Source organism: Podarcis bocagei, assembly GCF_964188305.1.
Source record: "Podarcis bocagei genome assembly, chromosome: Z".
Lineage (NCBI taxonomy): Eukaryota > Metazoa > Chordata > Lepidosauria > Squamata > Lacertidae > Podarcis > Podarcis bocagei.
This window is the reverse complement of record NC_138140.1, coordinates 50,041,829-50,063,679: the sequence shown is the minus strand read 5'-3', so window position 1 is coordinate 50,063,679 and position 21,851 is coordinate 50,041,829. Positions and strand designations below refer to the sequence as shown.

The window sequence follows — 21,851 nt, the reverse complement described above, 5'->3', positions numbered from 1 at the left end:
GCCCGGTCTTAGTACCAGCACAAGTGAAACCCCCAATTCTCAACTCACTCCATTCCCACAAAGCATTTCCACTCCATTTCCCAGTGTTTCTGCCATGGAAATGCAGCACACCTAAGTTGATTTGCTGTAAAGATCCAAACTGTGCTCCTCTTCAAAGGCTTCCCTGCCTGCTTGCCCAACAGCAATTCTTACCTATCACAGGCTACCAAGCGAGGGGTGCACAGTCTTAACATTTGTAGGAACATCAAAGTATGAATATACACCAACTGCTTCAGTCCCAAATAACTACCTTTATAGCAAGGGAAACATCTTCCTGTAATCCTTCTAACAGCAAACTTGTGGGAGATTTGCAGTAAAAACAAAACCAAAAACTAACAATGCATATTCTTGTTCATGGGAGCCAGCTCCTAGGGTCCCTTAAGTACTCTCCCCAATAAAATATTGGAGGAGGCTGCCCCCCCTAAGTTGATGCACCACATCTTGTGATGGATTGTGTGGGGCGGGGCTTACCTCCCCCCCAATATTTTATTCAAGTTGGCACCCCTGTTCTTGTTAATTAGTAAGTCTAGGGGCTAATGACCACAGAGCTATAAATTTCTAGATAGGCAGACTCAAACCATAGGAATGCATTTAGTGGAGAGAGAGCTCTGTGTGGTGTCATTTCCCCTGCTTCCAGTGGCAGGAAGAAATGAGAAATAAAAAACCTTCTCCTTCCTGTCAGTAACTCTCTCTTTGATGGAAAGATGGATATCTCCTTCACCATGTCTTCGATGGAGGTGGATGTCTCCCTGAGTGTAGACTCTATTTTAGAATTCAACTATGCATTTTCTAACCTAGAATTATTTTTTCCTGCTGTTTGCTGAAAACAAGGGCAAGACCTTTAAAGAAATAAAAAATATCTTCAACTTACTTACTGTTTTGGTTCTTTGTTAAGCGGGAGAAGAAGGGGGAAGCCAGCTTACTGCGTTTGTTGGACTTGCTCAAAGCAAGGTTTTATAGCCTAATTCCTATGCTTTAAATTTTGCTGCCAATGGTGGGATTTCAAAACTCCATTCAACCCACACACGTGGGTACCTGGAGGGATAAATTGTAATTATGGTAATACCGTATTTTTCGCCCTATAAGACGCACTTTTTCCCCTCCAAAAATGAAGGGGAAATGTGGGTGCGTCTTATGGGGCGAATGCAGGCTTTCGCTGAAGCCTGGAGAGCGAGAGCGGTAGGTGCGCACCGACCCCTCTCGCTCTCCAGGCTTCGCGGACCTCTCCTCAAGCAGCGGGAACGTTCCCACTGCTTGGGGAGAGTTGCCGGCATCCCGAAGCCTGCAAGCGCTGATCCCAGCACGTGCAGGCTTCGCGGATCTCTCCCCAAGCAGCGGGAACGTTCCCACTGCTTGGGGAGAGTTGCAGGCATCCCGAAGCCTGCGCGCGCTGATCCCAGCACGCGCAGGCTTCACGGATCTCTCCCCAAGCAGCGGGAACGTTCCCACTGCTTGGGGAGAGTTGCAGGCATCCCGAAGCCTGCGCGCGCTGATCCCAGCACGCGCAGGCTTCGCGGATCTCTCCCCAAGCAGCGGGAACGTTCCCACTGCTTGGGGAGAGTTGCAGGCATCCCGAAGCCTGCGCGCGCTGATCCCAGCACGCGCAGGCTTCGCGGATCTCTCCCCAAGCAGCGGGAACGTTCCCACTGCTTGGGGAGAGTTGCAGGCATCCCGAAGCCTGCGCGCGCTGATCCCAGCACGCGCAGGCTTCGCGGATCTCTCCCCAAGCAGCGGGAACGTTCCCACTGCTTGGGGAGAGTTGCAGGCATCCCGAAGCCTGCGCGCGCTGATCCCAGCACGCGCAGGCTTCGCGGATCTCTCCCCAAGCAGCGGGAACGTTCCCACTGCTTGGGGAGAGTTGCAGGCATCCCGAAGCCTGCAAGCGCTGATCCCAGCACGTGCAGGCTTCGCGGATCTCTCCTCAAGCAGCAGGAACCACCGCTGGGCTCCCACGGCTTGCAGAGAGCTGCCTGTTTGGGGGCTGGGGTCGGGGGAAGCTCGGGCTGCCCCAGCCCCGCGCCTGGGGGGGAAATAATTTTTTCCCTTTATTTCCCCCCCCAAAAAACTAGGTGCGTCTTATGGGCCGGAGCGTCTTATGGGGCGCAAAATACGGTACATCCTCTCGTACCTATTAGAACCCATCCTGCAAAACTCAATAGGCTGAGTATAAACAGAAGAAAGAGGTAGGTCAGCAAGCCTCAAGGTATGTAGAGGTACAACACTTGGAAACAAAAGGGCCAACTCTCTACAACACCTGAAAGAGCCCAATGAGAATGAAGCATGTACAGTGTGGCTTCCAGGAGCAGTTAGAACACTGCGTATCAGTTGCAAATTAAGAATAGGAAAAGTAGGAGTGTGCAGGGGAGAAATGGAACTGGCTTGCTTGAACATAGTGCCAGCTCTGGATTTTGGAGACCCTTTAGGCAAGACACCCTTGACACCCCTCCCTCAATTGAGTTTACAACAATGCAGCAGGTCCAGGGTGCTCTTGCCAGTGGACCCCGTGCTGGGATGTGAGCCTCCAGTCTAGCAGATGCCTAACCATGCTGACATTTAACCAGCTCTGACCTAACGGCTTAGTGGGATGCAGCTCAGCAACATTTTGTTGCAGGTCCTGCTTGTTGTCTATAACCAGCCAACTGCAGAATTTCCATCATCTGTGCTGCCCCAAGGAATCAATAAAGATGCCATCTACCCAGCCTGTCTATCAAGCTGACTGATTACACTGTCGGGAGACAGAGCAAAGCAGAGGCCCTCTCGTTTCCTCTTTCTGCAGCATTGATCTATGAAGACTAATGACCATCTCCATCTGCTAGCAGACCATCTGCTTTGTTTGCTAACAGGGAAAAGCACTATTTATGAGCATCCTGGAGAACCCACAAGTGAAAGCATAGAAAAACCAGGATTTGGCAACATGTAACTAAAAGGAAAGTCCTGTGCCATTAACAGTTCTGTGGTTGGCAGAAGGAATCACAGGTGCAACACCAGCCAAAAACCAGCTATGAAAAAGATATTGGCAACAGTGAAGCCAGTACTAATATTTTTGGATCTATCTCTGGTTTATTTCCTTCCCATTCCTGCTCCTTTAGAGACACAGAAAATGTGCAAAATGTTTCCCAACCCAGAAATAGTTTTTTACATCAATGGAAGGAAACTGGCATGCAGAAGGTACAAAGAGAAGATCAACAAAGAGACGCCCTCTGCAGTTGGCCAGCTAACATCTCAGAACCCAGGAGCATCTTTTCAGAAGAAGAGGATTGGGGCCCCACAGAAAGCCCTAATACAGCTGTGGGTGTGAAGGAACCCACAACATGGTTGCTTCACTTCGGCCTCGTAGGAATCTCTCTGACCACATCCCAAGCCCTGCCTTGATGTGATTTGCCCCCCAGGCCTCAGGAGTAAAGGCTACAGTGGACTTGGTTGAAGGGCCTGGCTGCTGGATCTGCCCAGTGGGCCATCTAATCCAGCATCCGATTTTCAGAAAGGTCAACAAGATGCCTATGGGAAGCCCACAACTCCTTTATCCTCTGGAATGCTGGAGCCTCCATAGGAGCTGCCAGATGGCTCTGTCGCCAGAGGTCCCCTCATGAGGAATGGTCTACTCAGAAGAACAGAGGGGATCTAGCTGCAAACAAGACCCAACCCAAATCAAGACCTTGTTATACCAACCGCTCAATCTTCTCAGTGGAGTGGTTACGCTAAGTAATACGTTTGACTATTATTGAATTTGGAAGCTTATGTCTAAAGGCAATAGATAGAACAAACACCATTAGATGTACTGGTGGATAAGTGTTTAATGGTTCTAGTATTTATTTTAAAAACTAGTGAAAATTGTTTTAAACAAACAAACAAACAAACATTGACCCAGCAAATGAGCAGCAGGAAGAGGAGCTGGCTATGAGGATATATGTGTAACTGTCTGCTATGAACCCTTGGTGGGTTAACAATTCCCTGTTGAGTTCCTTAACATCCGGATCATGGCCACAGACAGCACCATTGGGGACTGCAGGGTTCTTCTGATGGAACCCAGAGTTTACCCTTTGAAGCCGAAATGTTAAGGAAGCATATTGTTAGCGTGGGAGTTGCAATAACATTGCTTTGGTCCTTTGTGTCACCCTCCTGGCTTCTGACAAACAGGAGGGGAAGTGTCACCTTGATGGATGTTCGCCATCAGCCAAAGGAACGCAAACTTCCATTTCCAGCAGAACGGAATAAAAATGGAAAAAGTTATGTGAGGAAACACATTTTTCAAGCCTGGGTCTGTTGTGGGAACAGTGCCCAGAAATGATCTCAGCAGGTGGAAGTATTAAGATTTTGCCCCCTGGCTACCAGCGACCGCTTCTTCCCACAAACCCAAGTGCCTGTTCAGCCAAGGCCAGAAATTACTGTGCATGGGGAGGGGACAAACACACACCAGGACAGCTTCGTCCTCCCATCCCCCTGCAACCAAGCCTAGCATAAACCTCCAGAATCACACACTCCAGTGCAACAGGAGACAGTCAAGTGCACACAGCTTACAAAAGCCAGCAGCTTTGGTTTGTTTTTCTTTACATAACCGTTTGACTTCACACACACTCAGCAGTTCCAGGCTGCCGTGATCATGGCACCATTTCTAGAAAGACAAAAGCAAACTTGCCTGCTGTGCTCTGGTCTAGGAATCCTACTACCCTAGAAACAGTCCAGTGCTGGTCAGCCAGGACCGGAGGCCACTACTTGCTGCTGTCATGAAGGATGGGAAGCTCTGCTTGACGGGGGGGGGGGGTCCAAGCAGGAGCTGACATGAGATGGCTGGACAACAACCAGACAAAACTGCCTAGCAGCATATTCCTCAATAGAGATGTGGGAACAGGCTGGCTAAGCTGCTTAGGAAGTCTTTTAGTGTTCCTACATAATTTTTAGGATTTGTTTTAATATTAAATAAACGTGGGGGTGGATTATTCTTTTTTTAAGGAAGCCTTTTAGTTTGATTGAGAAAAAGCAGTTGATAATGCAAAACTCACTGGCTAGGTATGGAGTTTGGTGGGCGTGGAAGGAGAGCAGAAGGCCACAGAAGACTGCTGAGGAGCAGCAAGCTACTGCCTCTGACAGCAAGATCTGTTCAACAGTGCAACAGACTCCCTCTGGAGGTTGTGGACTCTCCTTCCTTGGAGGCTTTTAAGCAGCTGGATGGCCCTCTGTCATGGGTGCTTTAGTGGAGATTCTTGCATTGCAGAGGGTTGGACTGGATGACCCTTGGAGGTATCTTGCAACTATTCAATCCTATTATTCTATTATTTTTATTTATTCAATTTATATACCACCCTTTATCAAAAGCTCCCAGGGTGCTGTACATCATTAAGAACACATTTTACAGAGCATAATAATTACATAATGCAAAGCATAATAATAAAATAGTCATACTAACAATCTCCTTCCCCGCCCCCCAACATTTAAGAGGCCATAAGTTATTTAATAGCCTAGGCTTGGGTAAAGAGGAACATTTTCACCTGCCATCTAAATACATGTAATGATGGTGCCAGGCAAGCCTCTCTGGGAAGAGCATTCCCCAGTCGGGGAGCCACTGCAGAAAAGGCCTGTTCTTGTGTTCTCTCCGAACCTCTCAGGGACATACAGAAGTGCCTCACATGACAAGTGCAAGGTTTGGGTCAGTTCATATGGAGAGACATCTCTAATTCATGGTGTTTCTAATTCAGTGGTTGTGCCTTGTGGATCCTTGGGGCAGGTGGAAGTGTGACAGAGAGCCCACTATGGATCGTTAGGGGGCCCTTCCCTACAAAGCAAAGGATTATAAACAACAAGCGTATTAAGAGTTAGCATCAAACCTTGGAGAGATGCAGCAGCCTGCTCACTTTAACCTGAATGGGCTTGCTACAGAAGACAGGGCGGGCTGCCATTTATCTCCCCACCTGCCCACAGCAAGCTGGGGTGGAAAGGACTCAACTGGAGGAGCATCTCAAGGGGCAAGTTCTCCAGGTTCAATCTGGTCCTTGTTGCAAAGCAGTAGCACAGAACTGGGCCAAGTCACCATCCAGAGAACGAGACCAAATGAAAATGAGGATGAAAGAAAGGGCTGTGAAGAAGAGAGTCGGAAAAGGGCAAAGATGGAAGAAAAGAGTCCTTAAGAAGTAGTGCCACTCATGAAAAGCAGCAACAGGAAATCATTCCATCTGCAGAATGCTCCACCTGCTTAGAAATTTCTGCCCGCAACACTTGGTTTCAAAGTGCAGCATCTTTAAGTCATATTTTGTGACCATATTGCAGCACCATCGTCTTCATTTCATTCACTGGTGAATTATTATTTTTTAATCACCACCTTTGCAAATTGCATTTCAATGCAAACTGCAATGGTGTGGGGGGAAACCAAATTATGTTTAATGGAGCAAAGTTAATAAGCTATCTTTCACAACATTTAACGTTTATACAAATAGCATACAGGCAGCCTATTGGCAAAACCTATTTGTTGTTTTGCAACTTTCCAACTAGTTGCAGGACCTTAGCAGAATACATGCAGAATCCACGGAAGCAATTGGTGACTTGGCTGCAGACAGAATAGACAAAGCAGGAACCAGGAACTTGTAGTTAGGTGTTTATTATATACAGTGGACTATTTACAGGAACAGAACATGGATCTTTTGCTAGCTCTCTCTGACACGACTCACAACTCCTACACTCACTGACACACTGAACCACTGAACTACCAGTTAGTAGGTCATTAATTATCACTCCCTTGAGAGAGCTTGACCAATCAGGGAGCGGTCTCCATGTCTCTGTTATCACCAGGCAGACTTACTCCTTCTGATTGCCTTCTGGCTGTCTGCCAAACCTTAATTGACTCTGTGTGAGTAGCTGCACGTACACAGTTTCCCAACACAGCCCCCAGTTTACGCGCATTCAATATGTGTGCGACTGTGTATATGTGCATCACACTGAACCCCAAAGTGACCTGTAGACATCATAAAAACATCACTGAAAAATCTCTAAAAAGGCAGAATGGGGGTGGAACAGGGTGTTTTCAGGCTTTTTCAATGGGTTTTGATTATATAAGATTTCATCGATGCATGCTGGATGTTGGATCCAAGACAACTCACAGTGCTCTCTCATCCAAAGGAGAAGTAAACCCAGGAGCTTTGCCTCATAACTTCCCACCACTTTGAAAACATTAAACTACCAGCCTCCTACCCAGAGAAGCCTTGCTCACGTCAAGGCACCACTGCAGCTTCTGTGATCATACAAGTTCTGGTTGAAGGGATGGAGTTGACAGAGCAGAACAAGAAAAGCTGCCAAAGCAAAATGCTGTCCCTCTGCAATCAGTGCCCAGAAGTGCCCTAGCTTATCTACGAGGATGGCAGTTGGGTTGGCAAAACACATAATTAAACGCTTCCTCCTCGGAAGAGCAACTGACCTCACATTTCACCGCCAGAGCAAGGAAGTTAATTGTGCCTTTCAATGCTCATCTGATCCTATTAATAGATAATAATTTTACTTGAGCAGAAGGAAGCACCAGAGAAGGTCATGGTTGCCTGGCCCCAGCTCCAGCTGAAAACTAGCGTAACCTAGGTTACTGCCGAAGAAAAGGAAGCCTGGGGTAAGAAAGCAAGAAAAGGCTGTGACTGGCAGGAGCCAGAAGCTGTGCCTCCCTTTCCCTGTTGGCATCAGATGCCCACTCTCTGGCTAATGTTAGGCTGCTCTGTTGGTCTAAATCTATTTCTGCGCTGTTATCACTTTAGATTGCTGGCAGATCCTCCCATATTTGAAGAAATCGCCTTATATCCTACTTTTCTATGTTCAGGGATTTTGATTTTTAATTTGGGTGGTGGTGACAGCACAGCACTCCACCCTGCAAGCCCATGCCCATGCACAGGGCAGCCTAGAAACAGGGTTGCCAAAATCTCCATACCAACTTAGATCTTTTCACTGGGCTACAAATAGGGAGCCATGCTCCAGAGAACAAGCTTGATTTAGTTCTGCAGCCAAAAAGCAAAGCTGCCAGCTACACAAACACAATATGCCATTCATATTCTGGGTTCTTCACAAAGCTATATGAAACATACAGATTGGATACCAGACCCATTCCTTAAGCAAAGCCTTTGCTGGCGGCTCTCTAGAATTACAGAAAGCTATTTGGAGGAAGTGGTCCTTGCATCATTACACACACACTAGATGACCACAACACATTCTATTCAAGTCTGCCTTGGACAGATGCTCTTTAAATCTACCTTGTGCAAAATACAGCTGCTCAGATGCTTGTTGGGCCACAACAGAACTAAAACTAGGACTATAACTCTCCTTGGCCCAGACTCTCCAAGTTTCCCTATTTTTCAGGGACAGTCCTGGATTTACAGAAGCTGCCCTGGTTTCTCATTGAATGTCTTGCTTTTCCTTAGGACGTCCCTATTTCAATTGGAGAAATGTTGGAGGGTATGGCTCAATTATGCACCTCCCAAGCCAAGGAGATAGATAAGTAACTATACAACTTTTAGAAGACATCTGAAGGCAGAGCTGTGTAGGGAAGGTTTTTTTAATGTTTAATGTTTTATGTTGTTATATGTGTTCGAAGCCTTCCAGAGTGGTTGGGGAAACCCAGCCAGATGGGCGAGGTATAACAATAACAATAACAACAACAACAACAACAACAACAACAACAACAGTTGTTGAATACAACAACAACAACAGTTGTTGAATAGGATGTCCTGATTTTCATCAGAGAAATGTTGGAGAGTATGTTAGCCCCAGCCACACCTGAAGTCCAAAACATCTGGAGGGCACCAGGCTGACAAAGACTGGACTAGCTATTCAAAGCACATAACACCTATTACACTGGCTTGCTGTTCATGTCCTGATTCTTGGCCCATTTTAAAGTGCTGGTGTTCACCTTTAAAGGCTTGAGTGGTTTGGGACCAGGTTATTTGGATACTCACACCAGTTCATGCCTTAAGGTTAACCTCAAAGGCCCTTCATGGGGGCCTGCCATGAAACTTGTGGCCACTAGACAGGTGCATATGGCTCTCCTTCACTAGCAAAGTATGCATGGCTTCTACGTTACAGTCAAACCTCGGTTGTTGAACGTAATCTGTTCCGGAAGAGTGTTCGACTTCCGAAATGTTCAACAACCGAGGCGTGGCTTCCAATTGGTTGCAAGAGCTTCTCACACTCAAGCGGAACTGTGTCGGACATTCAGGTTCCAAAAAACGTTTGAAAATCGGAAGATTTACTTCCAGGTTTTTGGCATTTGGGAGCCAAAACGCATGATAACGAAGGCGTTCAGAAACCAAGGTTTGACTCTAGTGACTTTTAAACAAGAGTCTGAACACTTCCTCCCTGCTAACACTGCTTTTTAATATGCAGTGTTCCTGTGTTGTTTTTAAGTGCTACTGTTTTACTGCCCCAATGCTTATACAATGTTTAATAATTATTTTTAATATTTCATAATTTTCTTGTTTCTACTTGTTAGTTGCTTTCAGACACCTTCGTGGAAAACCTGACAAATTATTAATAATGTAATAGCAATTATTTTTAGTTTTGGATTGTGGTTTTATTACAATCTATATGTCTTTGCTCTGCTATAAGCTGCATTGGGAGGATTTTGCCCAAATATTTTGAAATAAATGAAATATATAAAAATGTCCTCCCATTTCTTATTTTCCCTTTATATTGGTTGTTTCCCAGTATTTACATGTGGGATTTAAGGTTCGGGGAGCAAAAGCAGGCCAGAGGTAGGTAAGCCACCTGAGTGGCATGATGCTGTCAGAAAGACAGCATGGCAGGGGGTTGGACTCGATGGCCCTTGTGGTCTATTCCAACTCTATGATTCTATTCTATGATTCTACAAACCATCATTCCTTTAAAGAGAGACAGAGACAGAGGGAGAAATAGTTGGCAATTTTCACCTGAATGTGGGAGCTGCACTTTAATGAGCTATGGAGACAAAGACAATAATCTAGACTTTGGCAAGCAAACACGATTCATGGGTTATCGGTTAAGGGGTGTCTTGCGGGTACCAAGAATTAATGGTTTGTTTCAGAGTTTTCTTCCCAAATGCATTATCTTATAATCTCCTGAAGACAGGATGGGTTAAAATTAAAAGCTTAACTGAAAAGTTGGTTTATTGTGGAATTAGCATTTTCAGCTCTTAGATCTCCTTGTTTGTTCTACTGATCAGGAGGACTTTTGAGACCGTAACTCAGTCCTGTGCAATAAAAAGATGTGTTGATTAAAAAAAATAACACAGGTGCAATAATGAAAGTTGCAAAATACAAGAAACAGGTCTTGGTTGTTTGCTTGTTTTTCAGTCCCTCCCCCCCTTGCTCCTTTTCATTAAATCTGTTTGCTCCAGAGGGAAACGTAATTGCCAAGCCCAAGCAATGCCAGACCCCCTGAAGAGCTCCACCACCTGCTACTCCCATCGTGAGTCCCAACAGGGAGGCGCAGACACGGAGAGGTGGTCTCCTTATGATGGCTGCCGTTCATGAGGCGTAACTTATTAAGTAAACAACACACACCTTCAGAAGGACAAGCAGAGCTGGCTGTGGGAAGAGCAACACTGGAAATCGCCATGTTCAAGAGGAGCTGAGGCCTTGAAAGTGCCCTTGCTGCAGAGCTGGTGCCAGATCTCAGGGGCTCCTTGGCACAGTGCTGCCATTACAACTGCCACCCCAACATGGCCACCTCTATGCAATACCTCCCCCCACCCCACTGACTCTCCTGCCAGCCGCTCTCCACTGGGCAGCATTTCAGTGGCAATGCACTTTTGAATAAAAACCAAGCTTGGCTCCTCTCCATGGTGGTCACCATGCAATGCCAAAATCACCTAGCTATATAGGCAAAGGCATTGCATTTCAGGTCAGTAAAAGTGGTGGGCAGCCACTGCAGGGGAGAGCAGAGATTTGCTGCCATTGTCTATGGGCCACTGGAGGAAGGCTGAGAGAAGTGCGTGGGACCCTCCTGAACCCGTGGGGAGCTTGGCTTGCACCCACTGCAGCTGGCCACAGGTGTCAGGTCTGGCCCTCAATATGCCAATTGTCGCTTATTCCAGTCACCCTCCCAGGTTCCCACTCCTGGTGCCTTAGGCTTCCACCCTGCAAAGACTCTGAGAGAAGAGTATAGAACCTCAGGCCGATCTCTTCCCTGGAGAGCAGCAGTCTCTACCCTGCAGACAAGACCCTTCCTGCTGCTCTGGAAACTCTGTCGGAAACACCAGATAAAGAACAGCCCAGTAATAGCCTGTAGGATAGGCACAGCCACACTCCCCGTGACAGACTGGGGCATCACCCTGCCAATTCGCTGGTTCCCATTTTGGGCAGGAATGATTCACTGAGCAGTTACACTTTTACCGTGGCCTCTTTCTCAGTGAGAGATGGTCACAGAGGAAGAGTCATCAGAGCATGAACTGATGAGGGCAAAAGTCCTGGACAGTTACAAGGAGTTGCAGGAAGAGGCAGCCAACTGCATCAGCCAGTCACTGAAGATGAAAAGCAAGCCCTCTTCCTTCTGTTGCAGCTGCTCAACTCATTTAACTTTGCCTCGACAAGTCTGTGAAGGATTCTCTCTCTCTCTCTCTCTCTCTCTCTCTCTCTCTCTCACACACACACACACACACACGGCCCTCTGCATGGCTTATTAAGCTACAGGCTACACAACATTTGGAGGCAACTCAGGGCACGGAATGAAATGTGCGTTGGGTGGGTCCCAAGTCACGCAGGGCCACTGGCTGGTCCTAGCTGGTGTCATGTCTCTTGCAGAGAGATTAAGAGAGGTTGCTGGGTTTTCTTCTCCCACTCGCAGAACTTCCCTCCTTGGGAAAGGTCTGCAACTCAGAGGCAGAGCCATGTGTTTGGCATGGAAAAGGTCCTGGGATCAGCTGCCAGCATCACCAAGTGTGGCAAGGAGAAAATCCTCTGCCTGAAGCCTTGTAAAGACACTGCCAGTCAGTACAGACAACACCAAGTTAGGTGGAGCAATAACATAGGGCAGTTTCCCATGTTCGTAAAAGTGCATTCTCCTTGCCACTTGGCTTAGCAACCTAACTGATCCACACTCCAGCTCAGGAAGGCCATAAATGACACACAGTATGTTATAGACCCTAAGGAATGGATGAGAGAAAATCCTTGGCTCTCAAGCCTAACTAAAACCAAGTTTAAGCATGCACCACTGTGTTTCAAAAGATTGTAAATATGCCTCAATTTGACCAAACTGTGGGAGGCAGTGGAAAACAGGAGTGCCTGGCGTGCTCTGGTCCAGGGGGTCACAAAGAGTCGGACACGACTAAACAGCTAAACAAGAAGTGCCTCAAGGCAAAGAACTGCATTCACCCATTACCCCGCCCCTCAATTTGCTCTGTAGATCACAGATGTTGACTTTAACTTCCATAATTCCCAGCTCTTTGCTAGGTTAGCAGGGGGCTGATGGGAGCTGGAATTCAAGCCACCCATCATCCTCATGTTGAGGAAGGCAGAGAACATAGAGATGTTAAAAAACCCAAACCAGGAAGAGATTAGTCTACTAGCCTTCAAACTGGAGCAATTTCCAGAAGGGATTCCTTCCCACTAGGGCTCTATTTACTCAACCGCAGCTCTGAGGCATTTCAGAGCACTTTGCCCAACTCTCTGAAACCTCCAGGAGCTAATCTATAATGCGGTGCTAATGAGGTCTGCTTTAAAGTCAGCTGCTCCACAAGAAAGATCTGAAGCAGAGGACCAAAGAAAAGATCTAAACCACCCTTGTTCCCTTGCTAGAAGGAAGAAGAGTATCATCTGTACAACTGGCTCTTTCATCTCACAAGTTATTAAAAATCTGGGAGATGGTGCACTTAACACTCCAAGCACCCAAGACACAAACACACACCTGGCTGGGACTGCACACAATTTCCTGAAGTGTTCTTAGTGTCATTCAGAGGCTTACAAAAATTCCTGCTTGACTGAGTAGTAGGAGGGGTGTGTGTGTGTGTGTGTGTGTGTGTGTGTGTGTGTGTGTGTGTGAACACGGGCTCAGACTCCCCTCCTGCAACCAAGAAAGTGCTCAGCTCATCCCGATATTATCGGTGGAAGTCATGCAATAGGGATAAGAACAAACAGGAGAAACATTCGCAGAGCTGAATTGGGAGCAAAAGGAAGTACCCACCTGGCTGTTTTCAAAAGCTACTTGCTGCTCAGTTAATATCAAGCACTTCTTCCCCACAGATATATTCTAGGAAGAGAGGAAACAGCAAGGCAAGTCAGAAAGCAGCTGGGAGCAGGTCTGCTGTACTGTACTCTGATTCCTGGGCACAAATAGACTGAGGAATGCTGGGTACAGTTACAGTTCCTTTTCCCCTGCTTGCCAACTGACCCTCTTCTGCTCCCCACTACCACACTGCCGAGGAACATCGGAAGCTGCCTTATGTAGAGTCAGACCAACAGTCCATCTGGCTTGGAGCTATCTGCAGTGACAGCTCGCTGGGGTTTCAGAGCAGGCGCTCTCTCAGCTTTGCCTGGAGACTGGACCTTCTGCATGCGAGACAGATCCTTCGTCACCAAGCTATGGCAGGCACAGGCAGGAAGTAGCCCCCAGGGTGCAAACCTGAGCAGAAGTCATGCTCAAACACAGGGATGAAAGGGTTTTCCCCGCCCTTCCTTGATTTCAAAAGACCTAGGAGTTTTAAGTGCCACAGGTAACAATAGCAGGATAAACAGACGAGATGGGATCCTGTGGCTAGCACCACAAGCGCCCTTTAAACCTTCTCCAATGCCCCACTGAGCCACTCCTCATCCTGGAAGGCCCCTGACCTGTTCATGCATCCTGTTCTCAATATAGCCTCAGGATTGGGATCCGGCCTGCTACTTCCTAGCAAGGCCAAGTGTATCTAAGGAACACAGATATTAGCATTGCCTCCAGTAAGGGGGCAATTGTTTTTTGCAAAGGGATTTTGGAAGCTGCTACCCTCCAATGCAGAGACGGGAAAATGTGCTGCCCTTTGGATGGTGCTGGACCATGACTCCCACCATCCTTGAGCACTGGCCACACTGGCTGGGGCTGGCAGGAGCTGGAGTCCAGAAGTTGCTGGAGAGCATGCCTCTAGCACATTCAGTAAGCAGGATTTCACCAGAATCTAAGAGCAGCTTGCTGGATCAGGCTAACAGCTCTCTAAATCCAGCACTTTCCTCCTCTTGACTGACCAGATTACCCCAGGAAGCCCACAAACAGGACCTACATAAAAGCAATGGTGCTCGGAGGCATATTCCTTCAAGTGAGGAGTATTCTTAATGTTTTCCTCACAGTATAAAACTGCACCAGTTTTAAGAGGGCACGTTTCATACTGGGAGTTACCTGTGGATTAGAATAACAGGACTGTAGAATTGTAGAGCTGGAAGCAGGGCCGGATTTAGGTTTGATGAGGCCCTAAGCTACTGGAGGTAATGGGGCCCTTTATATGTCCAGCTGTCCTTTGTCAACAACAAATTGTCACTGTTTTTTGTGTTGAATAGTCATACCGCTTGTTATGTTTGCTTCAGGTTAAATATTTTCAGGTTGCGGAATGGATTACTTCTGGGTTTCGTCGCTCGCACATGCGCAGATGCTTAAAATGACGTCACGCACATGCACAGAAGTGGCAAATTGCGACCCGCAGACACAGGTTGCGTTCTGCTCAGGTTGCGAACAGGGCTCCTGTTCGCAACCAGAGGTACCACTGTATATGCTATATGGTAATTTATGGACCTAATAAGTATCTAAAGACATTTGCACATAACAAAATATGTATTTTATCAAAGTAATTGTTGACCTGAAATACAATTAAGAAGTATATTAATACAGTGGTACCTTGGTTTGCATACATTTTCGATTACAAACACGTCAAACCTGGAAGTGCATGTCCCAGTTTGCAACCTTTTTTAGGATTACAACCCTTTTTTTGGGGGGGGGATTGGCAAAAGTGTGCCTTGGGTTACAACCTGTTTTGGTTTACAAATGGACCTCCAAAATGGATTATGGTGGTAAACCAAAGTACCACTGTAGTGAAATACAATTAAGAAGGATGTTAATAGTGAAATAACTATTAAGCTCTAACTTAAAATTTTGTAAATGTACATCCAGTTTTTTTTCTTTTATTTTTTGGGGGGCCTCCAAGAGAGTGGGGCCCTAAGCTATTGCTTGTTTAGCTTATACATAAATCCGGCACTGGCTGGAAGGGACCCTGAAGAGCATCTAGTCCATGGGGAGGCAAACTAAGGCCCAATCGCCTTCTCAATCCGGCCTGCGGACAGTCGGGGAATCAGCGTGTTTTTACATGAGTAGAATGTGCCCTTTTATTTCAGATGCATCTCTGGGTTATTTGTGGGGCATAGGAATTTGTTCATTCCCCCCCCCCCAAAAAAAAATACAGTCCAGCCCCGCACAAGGTCTGAGGGACAGTGGACTGACCCCCTGCTGGAAAAGTTTGCTGATCTAGTCCAACCTTCTGCAATGCATTTGGGAACTGAACTTGCAACCTTGGCATTATCAGCACTGTGCTCTACCCACTGAGCTACAACAATCCAGAGGCAGTAAAGGGAGGCACTGTCTTCTCTTCTCTACGGAGACAGGACTCAGCCAAGCAACTGCTGCAGCCAGAAGCACCGAATAATGCCAGGGGCTGTTCCGGGCAGGGCTCAGTTCCCGCACCCACACTCTTTTTTAATTTAGCAGCTGAAAGTCAGAAATTGGACAAGGAATTTCCCACGGCCTGGACAGTCTGAATCAACACCCCACCCAAATCTGTAGTTTTTTGCTTTCTTGTTTTTCCTCAGCCGCCGCCCCCTCCTACTCTTTGCAATGAAGAGTTCTGGAGGATGTGACAGCCTGCCATTCTTTTATGACAACGTGGTTGGTTCCTCACAAAGGTGTTGTCCGGCTGTGCAGCCAGCAACGACTGAAGGGTCCATAGAGGCAAGCCAACGACCACTGGGCTTGCTTGCATTCTCTCCCCACCCCCGAGATCCACTAGGAGCTGTTCAACAGTGGAACGGTCTCCCTCAGGTAGGTTGTGGGCACTCCTTCTTTGGAGGTTTTAAGCAGAGGTTGGGTGGCCATCTGTCATGGATGCTGTAGCAGAGATTCTTGCATTGCACGGGGTTGGACTGGATGACCTTCAGGGTCCCTTCCAACTCTATGATTCTATCCTCTGGTCAACGGGCAGAGTCTTCCCAGTATTCTCTTTGTAGAGGCACAGAGGTAGAGTTTTAAGTGTAAAAGCAAGATATAGATAAGATAGCCAACAAGAAAATGTGCATGTATGAAATTAATGCAATGAAAAATGCATACATAACATTGTACCGGCAGCATCAGACTGATGGACAGGAAAGTTGGGTGACTGGTATATCAGCGTTCCATGATTATTTTGGGTTGGGGCGGACATTTCGGCAGGTTAGGAGAATCAGTTAAATCAGACCCTCACAAAAAAAGCAAACTAAGGCAGAGTAATCTGGAGTGAACACAATAGAAGGGGTTGGCAGTTGTTATGAAAATGCTACAGGAATGATACGATCTCTGTCTTGGCTACTGTTCTTCCCTTCTCCGAATTCCTGGCAAGTCTCCTTACAGCGGCTGCCTCTGCCCTCATGTTCAGGAATCTGATTTGATTTTTCATCCCAAAGCGCCCCAACCTGAACTTCACTCTTGCAGGGCGAGACACAAACATACATAGAAGATACGGGGACAGATACAGTCTGTCTACAACTGCCTTGCCCACCTTTCCAATGGGCAGGGGTTGCTTTGGGCAGGGCAGGGGTGGTGAATTAGGAGTGAGGACAGCAGCCCTGGTCGCCAATAAGGATGTCTGCTGCTTGGGGTAGGAACCAACATCAACAACAGCTCAGGGAAAACTCAAGCCAGGATGTCGGCAGGAAAAGGTGTGGAATGAGAGAGAAGCGTGCTCAGATCTTTCTCACAACCGGATCTTACTCCCTAAACTATAGGGAAAAGATGGATGATGCAACCTCCCGGAGCGAGCTCGATGCCGTCCCACTCCCCTCTGCTCTGCAGACAGATATTTACGGGGGCAGCCGCAAGCTAACCCAAACCGCCCTCCCACCTGCGGGGCACCAGGGCGCAGTTTGCTCCAGATGCGGAACCTTCTTTCAGGGAAGGGGGAAGGTCACGCGGCGCCTCTACGAAGCGGGGTTTTGTGTCTGTGTGTGTCTGAGCATGGACAGAGCGCGCTTCACCGCGCAAAGGAGGCGGCGGGAGGAAGCCCTAAAAAGTTATAGCGCCCGAATCTTCGCGGGAAACTGAAGCTACACCTGTTGAACTCCTGCCTGGCTGGTCGGCGCGCTCCCGGTAGGGAGGCGCTGACGCAACCCGGCACTCCGCTTGCAAAAGAGGCAGCTACTCGGCAGTCAGTGAGTGAGGAGAGGGGAAGAGAACGAGCCGCGGCCTCCCCGGCTTCCAGCAGCCCAGCGCGCCCCACTGCCCTGTCCCCGCCTCTCACCAGCCAAAGCAGCGCAGATCCGGCGCCTCCCGCAGCTCAGCAGCCAGCAAATCCCAGAAAGGAGAATCGAGGGCGGGCGGCCAGCAATATCAAGTGGCGCGGACCGGAGGGGGCGGGCCGATGGGGGGGGGGGGACAAAGCTGCGCCCGCCTCCTCGAGGCAAAAGGCGCTAGATGACAGAGGAGCGCGCTTGTGGCACCTCTGCCCAGCGAACAGCATCGTGTGAATGAAGCGGGCAGCGCTAGCACCACCGTGCAAAATGACACGTGTCCGAGACAGCCTGGCCCTTCCTTGGAACAGTCTGAATCATAGAATTGGAAGGGGATCCAGGGTCATCTAGCCCAACCCACTGCAATACAGGAATCTTTTGCCCAATGTGGGGCACGAACCCACGACCTTGAGAGTCTCAGGCTCTTCTGCTGACCGAGCCAAGTTCTGTCCACAGCTTCACTGGCTGCCTCTCCTTCCAGAAACACAAAGCAGCGCTCCACCTGACAAATAGCTCAGTTGGTAATGAGACTCTTAATCTCAAGGTCGTTGGTTCGAATCGAACCACACATAGCATTTCAATGGGTTGGACTACATGACCCTCATGGTCCCTTCCGACTCTATGATTCTATGACGGCTGTCTCTCTCCACTAAATCCCTCCATTAAAAAACCTTTCCCCAATGTTTCCTATTCCTACAGAATACTCGCAGCACAAATCCTACAGAGGCCTACTCAGAATATTGCCCTGTTCAGTGGGCCAAACTCTCAGCTAAGCTGGTATGGTGTTCCTTTATACAGTGTGTAAAATAATATTGTGCGGTTAGACTGTGCCCATTAAATTAATAATTGGGGGGGGGTTAAATTGTAAAAGGAAAGTTTGCTAAAGACCAGGAAAAAGGTTTGGAGCTTCAACCCTTTGACCATAATAAGCTTAAGTACACAGAAAAAGTTTTTCAGCAAATCCAAGAAAACTTGTTTTAGTTTTAATTTTTTAAAAAATAAGATGAAAAAGACATTTTCTTAGTAATTTTGCAAAATATACTTGTAAACTGCATGAAAGGCAGCCCCTGATATTAATTTTTTATTTAATTTCCTAGTTTTCAAATGAATGAAGATTTTGACAGATTTTTTTCTGAGCACTTGGGGTCAAAAGAAAACAACTGTTGTTTGAGACATTTCATTCCGATCTGCTAGGCAGAGCCTGACAGAGGATGATGACATCCTGCCCCCTCTTCTCCCCAGCAATATAAATCCTGGCTATGCCCATGCGTTTAGTCTATTTAACCCAGGAATGAGATGCCCACCAACTTGTCTTTAAATTCATGCAGGAAAAGGCTCTCAGTGGCTACTAAATCTGATGGCCGTGTTCCACCTTCACAGTCGGAGGCAGCGATGCTTCTGAATACCAGTTGCTGGAAACTTCAGGAGAGACAGGCCTGCCTATGGTCTTGTTGGATAATTATTGGGAGTTACAGGAATTATAGGAGGAAAATCGAAATGCATGTGAGAAGGGCTGAGCAGGGGAAGGTTGGAACATGAAGGCTGTGTGCACAAGAGAGCCATGAGACGAGGACGGAGTGACATGTGCAAAGCATCTATTGCTATAACTGTTGAGGACAAAGGAAGGAATGAAATATAAGAAAGTTGCTATGCTTTGTGATTAAGCCACAATAAGCTAGTAGAGTGGCTCGGGAAACCCAGCCAGATGGGCAGGGTATAAATAAATTATTACTATTACTATTACTATTACTATTACTATTACTATTACTATGATTATGATTATGATTATTAGGAAGTACTGCCATACTTCCTAATAATTTCAGGGACACGCCTGCCCCTTTGCTTGTAAGTGTATAAATGCCTGTACTGTACTGTTTTCGCAGTTGGTGTGCCATGCCTCACTACTTGCTCCCTGAGGTTGTGTCACACTGGCCTTGCAATGCCTAAATAAACGTCTGTCTATTTGGTTTCTGGATTCTGTGGTCTGTTCTGGGCTATCTAGAGTATTTTCCCAGCACTGAAGACACATCTATACAAGAACACCTTGCTTGCATGGTTTTTCTAGTAATCCTAGTTATTGGGGAGCAAATAATTCCCTACAGGTCTGAAAGTGGAGACTGGAGAGGTTTCAACTATGACACCACTGAGCATGTTTCCCTGGGGGTGAAACTAGGCTGCAGTAAAAAGGCCCTGTTGCTTATTACCTGAAGTTATTGCCATGGGAGGTTAAGACCCAGGGTGGCTTTGCTCAGCCTCCATGGTCAGAGGCAGCAACGCTTCTGAATGCAGGAGGAAGGAGGCTTGTGGGTTTCCCGCAGGCATCTGATTGGCTACTGTGAGAACAGGATGGCACATGAGATGGGTTGCTGGCCTGATCCAGCAGACTCTTATGAGTCTGATCATTTGCCTACTCTGACAGCTGTCAGCTGCCCAGGATTTCAGGCAGGGCATCACTCTTAACCCTACCTGGAACTGAACCCTTTTGAATAGGAAACAGATGTTCTGCCAGGAGCTACCATTCTCCAGAGATTAATGAGCCTGAGCTGCCTGGTGCCAATCCACACCTATTGACCCAGCTGGCCTTGCTTTATTTACTCCACCAGGCAATGGATCCAACACTTCTCCCTCTCCATCTCAGCCTCGCCTCACAAGATCCTTTAATAACTGGAGACACCAGGGGTTGAACCTGGGGCCTTCTGCGTGCAATTATAGAAATCCTGTGTTCCCCCCAACACCTCTGCCGTTTCATTCCAGACTGATTTATATATCACCCTTTAGCATTAGTTTGCAGGGCAGTTCCCAATACCTTTGAAATGAACAGTGAGTCTTAACTCCGAGGGAAGATGTGCAGGATTAGCCTTCAGCAGTAAAATGTCAAGAAGCAATGTGTTGTTCCCTGCACATAAGCCTCTTTAGATGGATGCTTCTGACCTCTGAGGCTGCTTCTTCCTCCTTGCCTTGCGTCAGCTGCTCCCCAGCATGAGGCAGGCCTGTTTCCTTCCCGCAATTCACTCTCCCTTTCTTGCTTTAGAGGGGATGCATTCATTCATTCATTCATTCATTCATTCATTCATTCATTCATTCATTCACTTCCAAGCTCTGGGGGAAATCAGAGCTGGGATCTTGCTGCTTCCAGATGGGGAAATGTGTAGAAGAGAGAGGTAGGTGCTTCTTTCCCTCTCTTGTCCTCATAGGCTTAGCTCAATCACATTAAAACACCTCACCACCACTCCAAGACCTGTTGTTTCAGGAGGATGTGGTGAGGGCAATTGTGTCTTCCAGTTAGTACGGCGGTGCTGAATTTCTTGTGGATTGTGCAGGCTCTGCTTCCTCTTCTGCTGAGAGAAGTGTTGCTGTTTTTCTCCTCTTGAGAGGAGTGGGAGACTCTTCCTTCTTGCTCCCAAGATCCGTTCTTGAACCAGCTATTGACCTCAGAGCTGCTGTCCATCTGCTACTTAGCAGTTAAGCACCAGGGACATCCAGGGAACCAAACCAGCTGGGCTGATGGGTGGCACAGTCCAACAAGCTCTGGAATGCCAAAGGATTCCTATCCCTGATCCAGATATTGTTGGGACTGCAACTCTCCATCAACCTCAGCCAATGTAGCCAATGGCAAGGGTTGATGGGTGTAACATCTGGAGGACCACAAAGTTACCCACCTCTGCTCTAGGCAGGGATGGGGGACTTCTGGCGCTCCAATTTCAGACTCTCAGCACCTCTGCCAGAAGAGCTTCAGGTCAGATGCAGTGCATAGCAGGGTGTCTAGCTAGCCTCACAAGATGCAGCATGATAATAGGCGTCAGTGCCCTAAGGGATGTACTCTGGAAGATGCCTCTGTTGGCAACTATTTTCTTAATCAGTGGGTGTGTCAGCCCTCCTTAAGCTTTCCCCAAGTGCCATCCATTTTACAAAGGGCTGGCAAGTGTGCATGCACATGAAAGCTTATACCAAGAACAAACTTAGTGGGTTTCTAAGGTGCTACTGGACAATTATATATATATATATATTTGGAGCTCAGAGGGGATTCAGCACTGTGAGTCACTGAAAGGTGCTTGGACCAAGCCAGGAGGAGATGGGAGAAGAAAATACTTCTTCAACAGGGTGCATGGTTAGGTTACAGTTAGTTGCCAGGCTAAAATGTTCTACTTCCACCAGGCCTTTGGCTGATTTAACATCCTTTTAAATATGTTTGTAGGAGGGGGTGTCGGTCAATGGTTTTTGTTCTTGTTCTTATAAATGTGTTTTTATGCCGTGAACTGCCCTGAGATATGCAGCTGAAGGGGGGGGGAATACAAATGAAACAAACAAACAAACAAACAGACTTGCTCCCACAAGAAACAGTGATAGCCACCACTTGGGATGCTTTAAAACAGAGCTTCATTAATG

At 47.3% G+C, this 21,851-nt stretch overlaps 1 protein-coding gene across 2 annotated transcripts in view; it reads right to left on the bottom strand.

Moving 5' to 3' along the window:
• SLC7A3 (solute carrier family 7 member 3) overlaps positions 1–17,599 on the bottom strand; it is a 35,547-nt gene extending 17,948 nt beyond the window's left edge. The window contains exons 1-2 of one of the 2 annotated variants that reach the window (XM_081180463.1): positions 17,477–17,544; positions 13,156–13,221 (exon numbers count right to left, since the gene is read on the bottom strand). The gene's annotated coding sequence lies outside the window, so the exon portion shown is untranslated. Of the gene's footprint in view, positions 1–13,155; positions 13,222–17,476 lie in introns of both variants that reach the window. The other variant, XM_081180462.1, reaches the window with a different exon arrangement.
• Between the last annotated feature and the right edge of the window lie 4,252 nt (positions 17,600–21,851).